Here is an 11,321-nt window from a genome sequence, read left to right as displayed (position 1 = left end):
TGGGTTGTCTTCTCTTAGGTGCTGCTCTGTTGCTCTTCCTTTCTTCAGGCCCTAAACTAGTTCCCCTTCTTCTTGCCAAATATACAAGGTCTCCTTTAGTGGTCTCTTCTTTTGTCCAGAACAAACAGAGGAGTGGGCACAAAGAGATCAAGGCCATCTTGTCTGAACCAGAAGCCTAAGAAGTGTTTTATAACCTAGGGCAGAGATTTCATGGAGGGAAGTTGAGGAAAAAGGGAAAAGGAGTCCAGAGTAGGCTGGAGATGAAAGTCATGGAGTCCGTTTCTTTAGAAGTCATCAGAAGCTGAGAAAGTATTTCTTCTAGGTGATATATATACAGCTCTGTGTGAGTACACTTTCAGTTTCAGCAAACTGTAAGTCTTCTGTATCTTTTCATTAATTCTCTTTACAAATGCATATATATAATGATATCCATATGACATTTTATTCATTCTTCTAGGCCATTGCTCCACTTTTATTATGACATGAGATTTAAACCCTGAAGAAAATATATTTATTGTAGAGTTTGGTTTATTTACCAGTAGATGAATTGATGGAATAACAAAAGAACTAAAGTTGATTACTTAATTGAGCTCCCAAAATTTTACATATGCATATGAAGAGAGTTATTCACATGTAATTTTATTCTTGGCTACTTGTGGTGTTCTGAGAACTTTGATTGAAGCTATATGTAAAAGAAATTACTTTATTATGGTAGTTAAACAACTCATATCATTGTGTCTGTACATTTAGAATCCATTAATCCAGTGGCCATTACAATGGGAGGCCTCATTCCCTGGGGCAGAAAATGTTAGCAATTCCATGTCTATTTATTTTTATATTTTTATCTCACTGTCATTTAGTTTATATTTTGTGTATACTTTTAAAATGTCACAAATATACCCAAAAAAGAGATCCTTTTCATTCTAGGGGACTGGAATGCAAAAATAGGAAGTCAAAAAACACCTGGAGTGACAGGCAAAATTGGCCTTAGAGTACAAATGAAGCAGGGCAAAGGCTAATAGAGTTTTGCCAAGAGAATGCACTGGTCATAGCAAACACCCTCTTCCAACAACACAAGAAAAGACTATACACATGGACATCACCAGATGGTCGAGACCGAAATCAGATTGATTATATTCTTTGCAGCCAAACATGGAGAAGCTCTACACTGTCAGAAAAAACAAGACCAGGAGCTGACTGTGACTCAGATCATGAACTCCTTATTGTCAAATGAAGAATTAAACTGAAAAAAGTAGGAAAAATCACTAGACAATTCAGGTATGACCTAAATCAAATTCCTTATGACAATACAGTGGAAGTGAGAAATAGATTTAAGGGACTAGATCTGATAGACAGAGTGCCTGATGAACTATGGATGTAGGTTCATGACATTGTACAAGAGACAGGGTTCAAAACCATCCTCATGGAAAAGAAATGCAAAAACACAAAATGGTTGTCTGAGGAGGCCTTACAAATAACTGTGAAAAGAAAAGAAGCAGAAAGCAAAGTAGAAAAGGAAAGATATTCCCATTTGAATGCAGAGTTCCAAAGAATAGCAAGGAGACATAAGAAAGCCTTCCTCTTTGATCAGTGCAGAGAAATAGAGGAAAACAACAGAATGGTAAAGAATAAAGATCTCTTCAAGAAAATTACAGATACCAAGAGGATATTTCGTGCTAAGTTGGGATCGATAAAGGACAGAAATGGTATGGACCTAACAGAAGCAGAAGATATTTAGAAGAGGTGGCAAGAATACACAGAAGAACTGTACAGAAAAGATTTTCATGACCCAGATAATCACAATGGTGTGATCACTCACCTAGAGCCAGACATCTTGAATGTGAACTCAAGTGGGCCTTAGAAGGCATCATTAGGAACAAAGCTAGTGGATGTGATGGAATTCCAGTTGAGCTCTTTCAAATCCTGAAAGATAATGCTGTGAAAGTGCTGCATGCAATATACCAGCAAATTTGGAAAACTCAGCATTGGCCATAAGACTGGAAAAGGTCAGTTTTGATTCCAATCCCAGACAAAGGCAATCCCAAAAAATTCTCAAACTACCACACTATTGCACTCATCTCACACGCTGATAAAGTAATCCTCAAATTCTCCAAGCCAAGCTTCAGCAATACATGAACCGTGAACTTCCAGATGTCCAAGCTGGTTTTAGGAAACGCAGAGGAACGAGAGATCAAATTGCCAACATCTGCTGGATCATCGAAAAAGCAAAAGAGTTCCAGAAAAACATCTATTTCTGCTTTATGGACTATGCCAAAGACTTCGACTGTGTGGATCACAATAAACAGGAAAATTCTGAAACAGATGTGAATACCAGACCACCTGACCTGCCTCTTGAAAAACCTATATGAAGGTCAGGAAGCAACAGAGAGAACTGGACATGGAACAACAGCCTGGAGTATGTCAAGGCTGCTTATTATCACCCTGCTTATTTAATTTATATGCAGAGTACATTATGGGAAATAGATGGGGAAACAGTGTAAGCAGTGTCAGACTATATTTTTTTGGGCTCCATAATCACTGAAGATGGTGATTGCAGCCATGAAATTAAAAGATGCTTACTCCTTGGAAGGAAAGTTATGACCAACATAGATAGCATATTAAAAAGCAAAGACATTATTTTGCCAACAAAGGTCCGTCTGGTCAAGGCTATGGTTTTTCCAGTGGTAATGTATGGATGTGCGTGTTGATCTGGAAAAAAGCTGAGTACCGACAAATTGATGCTTTTGAACTGTGGTGTTAGAGAAGACTCTTGAGAGTCCCTTGGACTGCAAGGAGATCCAACCAGTTCATCCTAAAGGATATCAGTCCTGGGAGTTCATTGGAAGGACTTATGATGAAGCTGAAACTCCGGTACTTTGGTCACCTTATGCGAAGAGTTGTCTCATTGGAAAAGACCCTGATGCTCATAGGGATTGGGGGCAGGAGAAGAAGGGGACGACAGAGGATGAGATGGCTGGATGGCATCAGCGACTCGATGGACAAAGTTTGAGTAAATTCTGGGAGTTTCCGATGGACAGGGAGGCCTGGTGTGCTTCAATTCATGAGGTCGCAAAGAGTCAGACATTACTGAGTGCCAGAACTGAACTGAACTGGCAGTGTTCAAATAGGCAATAAGTATATTCCCTTTTAGACTAAGTGCACTTAAATGAGACAAGTGGCTTTGAGTCTTACAATCAAAGAATCATCTTGAAATATTTGAGTTGAATCAAACTTCTCAGTGCCAACTCATATGGAGCTTTCTTGAAAGATCCATCCCTCATTAGGCCAACCTGGCTCCCATCACACATAGTATGGTGTGCAGGCATAGATCCGTGTTTAAGGCTTACACTATTTTTTCCACTTGTCCATGCATTTCTTTCTCGACATCTTTCAGTGTTTCATCGGTCTCTTGTCTTCCCTATCCAAACAGGTAATAATTACAGCAGAAGATGTCTAATTAGCTAGACTCACAGTTGATGCCCACTAGATATTTTGGAAGGACTGAAGCTGAAGCTGAAACTCCAATGCTTTGGCCATCTCATGCGAAGAGTTGACTCATTGGAAAAGACCCTGATGCTGGGAGGGATTGGGGGCAGGAGGAGAAGGGGATGACAGAGGATGAGATGGCTGGATGGCATCACTGTCTCGATGGGCATGAGTTTGAGTAAACTCTGGGAGTTGGTGATGGAAAGGGAGGCCTGGCGTTCTACAATTCATGGGGTCGCAAAGAGTCGGACAGGACTATGCGACTGAACTGAATTGAACTGAAGGCATTTTGGAAAGAGGCTAGGAAGGATTCTTTCCAGTATTAGTATTTTACTTTCAGGGCATTAGAAAGCTTTTCAGTTTGAAGAGTCCATCAATACAAGTATATCTCAGGAGTGAACACTGTTTAGTTATTTATTTGATTAGTGATTAGCTGACCATCTGCTGAGAGTAAGGTAATGAAGGGTTAGTAAACAATGGAGGATTCAGGCAAAAGGAATGAGGAACTCTTGGAGAAATGGACACATGAATAAGGGGACCATCACCTCTATTTTGCTTAAGTTTAAGTTTTGTTTAGGCTGACTCTGTAAAGAAATGTGTTGTTTCCAATTTATTTCCATTCATCATCTATGCTTTACAATCTATGTCTTATTTAAGTGTTAAAAATGACTAATGACTACTGCTTGTTATCACTGGGTGGTTAGAGATTTGGTTCTGGTATTCCACAGGGTGTAGCAGAGGTTCTGTAGAGTACTTATTTCTATCATTTGCTGCAGAACCTTAACATGTTTTGGTGATTTCTGGTACTAAGTAGATGAAACACAGGAAAATAGAGCTCAGGTGCTTTTGGATAAAACCTTAATTTTTCTCCTCCCTTCTTTCTACTTTTCAGTCATTTATTGACTCAACCACTCCCATATTGTTGGATGCCTTTTTTGACTCTTATGTCTGCCTCATTCCTTGCATGTGTTCAAGGTCTATTTCATTTCCTGTATTTCTCATATTCTTTGCATCTTTTCACCTGGCAGAGCCCTCTTTGATTTTTCATGTCATAATATTCCCAGCTCTTTCTGGTCTTTCTTTCTCTCTACCAGCCTCAACTGCCACAACTTCTCAATCCACATTAAAGTTTCTCTTTTCTAATTCTGCACATACTGCTCTCTTGGACTAAATGTTCTTGGTTTCCTGTTGCTTTGTAGAATAAAGACAAACTCTCTATTTTGGCATATACGATTCTCCCTAATGCATGAAAATCCATACAAGCATTTCTCCATTCTAACCCTACAATAATATATACAGCATATCATGGGAGCATAATCATGAGAGATACAGCATGTATGGTAAACAATGAACATTTCTTGTGTTTTTGTCAAACTTAATTATTCACTGATACCTTATAATGCTATACGTATTACTATCTCAGTTGCCTTGATCTAGGATGTCGAGATCCTTACTTCATAAGATGATCCTAAATGAATTGACAGATATACTGTTTTCCTATTTAGTACATCAATATCCCATCAACCTTTCAAAACTCCATCATAAAGCAATACCATTTGTGTCACTCCTATGACACACTCAGATGGCTCCTAGCTTTACTTCAATCTACTGTAGCACCGTGTTGACATCACATCTTATTCTTCTTCATTCTACCATGTAATATAGCAATTTGTGTGTTTATATCACACCCTCTTTCTCCACAACTTGAAGGCCTGCTTCTGGAAAATAGAGATTTTTTTAAACTTCAGTTTAAGTCCTCAGTGTATCCATGACATGTGATTTCCTAATCTATAAGTGTATTGCCCGATGACATGTGATTTCCTAATCTATAAGTGTATTGCCCCGTAGTCCGGATCTCCGATCGGGAAAGAAGACTCTTCGAGACAATGTAACTTGTAATAGGGGAATTTATTACTGACTCGAGCCAGGGCCTCTCGCCCTCACCAAGGGTGTGAGGATGAAAAGGGCCCGAGCCCCAGTTCTCTCGGGTATTTATTAGGTCAAAAAAAGCAGCAGGTAGTTGGCACAAGTGGATTTGTTACACAGTTGCAAGGCAATTTTTGTTGGCCCAGCGTGGGGCTTTTCAGCTTTCCCCTGATAGTTCCCCTTTTTCTTGCTGGGCATATGTTGATTGGCTAGCTCCAGGAGGCCTGATAATTATGTTATCCCGGGAAACCAGGCCTACTCCTAATCTAGGCTGCCTGTCATGGCATTAGCAGTGACAGCCTCACATTTCCCCCCTGTCTTTTTACTTTTGTAGAGGAATCTTTTTCTTTACCCTGTGAAATTGACTGACATTGTGTTTTAATATGATAATTTGGATGGTATTTAGGCGCTCCCTAATAAATGAGACCAGACGGTTTAAAATGCATGGAGCAAAGGTCAGTAACAATATTAGTATTATGAGTGGACCCAGGAGGGTGGAAATCAAAGTGGTCAACCAGGGGGAGCGCTGAAACCAAGATTTAAACCAGCCTTGTTGGGCTTCTCGTTTTCTTTTTTGCTGGGCTAGTCTCTCTCTTATTTTCTGGAGAGATTTTTGTACCACCACTGAATGGTTGATATAGAAACAGCATTCTTCTCTCAGTGTTGCACATAATCTTCTTTGTTGTAGAAACAACAAATTTAAACCTCTCTTATTCGGTAACACTACTTCAGCCAAGGAGCTCAAGGATTCTTGGAGGTGCGAAATGGACTGTTCCCATGGTTTTGCAACCCCAAGCGGCACAATAAAAGGAGTCAACTCCCCCACATTTTTTAATTTGCTTCCGATCTCTTCCTCCCCCAGGGCAGACATAGACAGGCACCTGTTCATAGTACTGTGGGCCTTTTCGTTCACAGTTATGGGTGAACAGACCGAAAGAGACGTTGGGCAAAGAACTTGGTCATTTGGTGGGACCAAACCCATTACCGTCAGCCGCCAGCATGCACAAATCAAAGGTCAGTATTGGCCACCATGTCTCTTGGGGGCCACGTTGGAGCTCGAATTAAGCACTTCTCCAGTCTCAGGATTGTAGATCACCCAAGTTAGGTTAGCTGGCTGATGGGGGTTGTGGCTGGTTGCTCCTGGGTCGATGAAAACTATTATCAGCAGGAGAGTTAAGAGGGCTCTCGTCGTACGAGTTTCAGTTTTAAAGGATTTGACGGGTGAGGTCTTGTCTATCATTTTGCTTGCGCCTTCTCCTGTTTTTCTGGGGTGGCTTGCCGCACGTGATTGCAGTGAACCCAGGGCCCGATCCCGTCGACCTTAACAGCAGTAGGAGTGGTAAGGAGAACAACCTAAGGGCCTTTCTATTTAGGTTCTAATGTTTTAGATTGGTGTCGTTTTACCCAAACCCAATCACCCGGGCCAATATTATGTGAGGAGATGGTCTCCTTGTTTGGACCCTCGTGTATCTCTCGAATTAATTTTTAAACATGGCTATGCACCTTACTTAATGTCATCAGTGTTTGCTGAAATTGACTTAAGGTAGGGGGTGGTAGGCATTTTCACTCGAATATAAGACACACAGAAGGGGGTCTTCCATACAGAATCTCAAAAGGGGTAAGATTCAGCTTATAAGGGGTGTTATGCGCTCGAAAGAGCGCGAAGGGAAGGAGGGTCACCCAGTTCCCGCCAGTCTCTATTGCCAACTTTTTCAAAGTTTCTTTTAGGGTCTGATTCATTCTTTCAACCTGTCCTGAGCTCTGGGGATTATATTCACAATGTAACTTCCATTTTGTCCCCAGAGCTTGGGCCAGCCCTTGTACAATCTGACTCACAAAGGCAGGTCCGTTATCAGAGCCCATAGTCACTGGTAGCCCGTACCTAGGCACTATCTCTTTTAAGACCTTTTTAGCAACCACTGTTGCTGTCTCTCCCTTAGTGGGGAAGGCTTCTACCCATCCCGAGAAGGTATCTACCAGAACCAACAGATAGCGATACCCGTACTTGCCTGGTCTTACCTCAGTGAAATCTATCTCCCAGTATTGCCCTGGCTCTTTTCCTCGGTACCTCGTTCCAGTGTGCTGCCTTTTTCCTGTCTTCATCAGCTGGCACGCTTTGCAAGCCTGGATTATCTCTCGTACAGTTGCATTTTGTCGAGGGAACCTCAGGCAGGCCGTCTGGAGAAGTGTCAAGGTCTTTTTTTCCCCCAAGTGTGTAGTTGTGTGCAGGTGTTCACATAGATGACGACCCAGGATGGCAGGCAATATCAGGTTGTTTAGATCTCAGTACCACTATTTTTGTCATCCTTCTGGAGGGTGGTATCCTTGTTGATCCAAACGAGGTCACGGAGGGAATAGTCGGGGACTGGCGGCAGAGTCCCCATACCAGGAGGTGGAAGTCCCACGGCTAATATGGGGGCGGCGTAGGCCCGGCTGATCGCTTCTCGAGTGGCCGCATCAGCAGCCCGATTGCCCCGTGCCCGATTTTTCGTTCTGGTGTTTATTTGGGTAAGGCAGGGCAAGGGCTGGGGCTTCTATTAGGGCCCGTTTGCTTCCCTTTTGCTTGTTTCAGAGCCTGTATTAGGGCAATCAATTTTGTTTTTTGTGCAGACATGTTTGGGGGAAGTGTCTCAGCCCATATTGTCCTGAATCATCAACTATAGTGGCTCCCGCCTTCTTTTGTCTATTTTTTACATAGCTGCTCCCATCAGTGAGGGGAGTTTTTGAACCCTTGTGGGAGGTGGGTCCAAGTTAGTTGTACTACTGGTTGGCCTTCCCCCTCAGTCCACTCAAAGGCAAATATTTCCTGGCTCTGGGCCGCCAGGGGTAGGCTGAAAAAAGCACCTTTCAAGTCCAACACAGTGTACCAAGTGTACTCAGGCAGCAGACTGCTCAGGAGGGTATACGGGTTGGGGACAGTAGGGTGTATGTCACTCACCCGCTTGTTGACTTCTCGTAGGTCCTGGACAGGTCTGTAATCCGTACTCCCCAGCTTCTTCACCGGTAGGTAGTAAGGGGGTGTTCCAAGGGGATTGGCACCGCTTGAGAATTCCGGCATCCATGAGCCGTCGAATGTGGGGCATGATCCCCCGCCGAACCTCATGGCTCATAGGGTATTGCCTCACCCTCACAGGAGTCGCCTAGGCTTTTAGTTCGATGACGACCAGATGTCTCTGTTTGGCCAGTCTCATTCTTGTTGTTTTTGCCCATGTCAACGGGTATTTGTGGACCCATGGTTGTATATCTGGTGCTATAACCTCTGAGGGCTTAGGCACAAAAAGTCTGTATTCATCTCTTAAAGCTAGAGACAAGACATGTATTGGCTGTCCAAGTCCATCCGTGACTGACATTCCCCCAGGGTCAAAATGGATCTGAGCATTAACTTTAGTCAACAAGTCCCATCCAAGTAGAGGGGCTGGGCATTCTGGTATCACCAAAAATGAGTGGGACACCTGGTGGGTTCCCAGATTTACTTTCTGTTCCATGGTCTAACAATATCTTTTTTGTTCCCATGGCTCTCTGCACCAAGCTGGTTTTCTTAGACATTGGTCCCAGTTTTTTATTTAAAACAGCGTGTTGGGCGCCAGTGTCCACCATGAAGCCAATGGGTTTCCCCTCCACATGTATGGTTACCCAGGACTCGGGGAGGGGTGCCGAGTCTTGACTCTCCTAGTCACTGTCTTCCCCCAATAGAACTCGAGTTCCAAGGGAAATTCTCTCTCTCTGGGTTGTTCCTCTCTTTGGGTCTCTCTTAGGGCACTCATTTTTCTAGTGCCCCCGTTCTTTCCAGTAAGCACACTGATCTTTTTTTAGGGCCTGCCTTTTTGGTCTCTCTTTTTTTTTCTCTCATCGGGGGGCCTTGAGGCTCCCTCAATTTTCTTATCTTCTTTCCTGATCTTCTCAGCTAGTTTCCTTTCTTTCTGACAAAGTCGTTCTTTCCTTTCTTCTGGGGTCTCTCTATTATTAAATACCTTTTCACCTTCTTTCAGTAAGTCTTGTATTGTCTGTTTTTCTAACCCCTCTATCTTTTGTAATTTTCTCCTAATATCTGGGGCTGCCTGATTCACAAACGCTAGTAGAACTGCAGCACGTGATTCCTCAGCCTGGGGGTCCATAGGTGTATATTGCCTAACGGCTTCTATTAGCCTCTCTAGGAAGGCTGACGGGCTCTCAGTGGGCTCTTGCCTTACTAAATTTACCTTCGCCAAATTTGTCGGCTTTCTAGCTGCGGCCCGCAGGCCAGCCATTAGAGTCTAGCGGTACACTCGGAGACACTCCTTACCTTCTACTCGCTCAAAATCCCAGTTAGGCCGCAACAGAGGAAACCCCTCGTCCACGAGATGAGGCTGGGCGGTTGGTCTCTCTTCGACCCCCGGGACCCGTTTCTGTCCCTCTGCCAGGAATCACTCCCATTCTTCTGTGGTGAAGAGCACCTGCAACAGCTGCTGGCAATCATCCCAGGTGGGATTATGAGTGAACAAAATGGAATCTAAGAGGTCAATGAGGCCTTGGGGTTTCTCCGAAAAAGGAGGATTTGCTGTTTTTCAATTATACAGATCACTAGTGGAAAAGGCCCAGTACTGATAGGTTCGCTCTCCGTCCAGGTTAGCTGGTCCCACCCTGACGGGGAGTGCCTGTACAGTAGATGAAGGTAACTCTGGGTTCCCATGATCCTGCTCACCCCTATTTCCTCTATTTCTTCTCTGGAGTCGGGGTTCCCTTATCCCTTCTGATTCATCGGGGGGGGGGGCTCTTTTCCCCAGGGGAACCTGCAATGGAGAAGGGGCGTATGGCGGGGGCCTAATTTCCATCTCCAAGTCAATCAGGTTCTGGTACGAGGATTCCTGCAAGACCAGTTTTGGGCCCTTATTCTTCTTGGCTTCCTCTGGGGGAGTGGGGGTTTCCATAACCAGGGCTTGTACATTAGGAGAATCAGGGAGTTTGTGAACAAAAGGTTTTAACCATTTGAGTGGATCTTCTAATAGATCTTGCCAGACCATAACATATGGGACTTGGCCCGGGTGGCCCCAGGGATCAGGAGCCATAATTTTCTCTTTCACCGCCCGAATAATAGAAGGTTGAAAAGTTCCTTCTGGAAGCCATCCAACTTGGAAGGCGGGCCACTCTGCAGAGCAAAAGGTTATTAATTTACTCTTTGTAACCAGTAGCAACAGATCATACGCTCTAGCCCTGACATCCGAGAAATGATCAGTCATGAGAGAGAGTGGGGTGGATTCTCCTTGCCACATAGCGAGAGTCAGAAGAAAGTCACTGAGAATTACCACCAAAAAATCCTATCAGGAGTGGTGGCGGCCAGGAGGTTGGGCTTGTGGTATGCTTTGTGGAACTATTTGAGTGCCTTAGTCGTTGCAAGGAAGTTTTCTTGTTGGGGGCGGGCACCCTCAGGGTTTCTAGCCCATTCCGTGACCCCCTTATCCTTTCATGGGAGTCTTCCAGTGGCAGGTGCCCTATCGGCTCTTAAGTGCCTGTCCCGTGCCCACACAGACGGGTTTTTATTTGGCCAGATTCTCGGTTTAGAATATGAGAAAAAAGAAAAGAGTTTCACCCTCTCTGGCTCCCGTTACTGGGGCTGACTTGTTGGGAGGCCTTCAGAATCCACCATGGAGTAGCCCTGGCCAGGACTCGTCAGTTGCCCCAACAACTGTCTGCCTGTTCACTGAAACTCTCAGAAACAGAAATGAGGCTCTAAGGCTTTATAGGAGGAAGTAAACAACGACACACCAGAAAACAACGAGACAGGAGACAAAGCCGGCAGTTATAAAGACACAGAAAAACACATAGACAGACACACATTGGCTGACAACACAGAACTGGGGGGCAGGACCCCCTGAGTCCTCTGGAACAAGGGTCACCTTACCGAATGGCGTCCATTGTTCTCCAGATTCGGG

Source organism: Cervus canadensis, chromosome 28 (genome assembly GCF_019320065.1).
Source record: "Cervus canadensis isolate Bull #8, Minnesota chromosome 28, ASM1932006v1, whole genome shotgun sequence".
NCBI lineage: Eukaryota > Metazoa > Chordata > Mammalia > Artiodactyla > Cervidae > Cervus > Cervus canadensis.
This window is presented reverse-complemented; position numbering follows the sequence as displayed.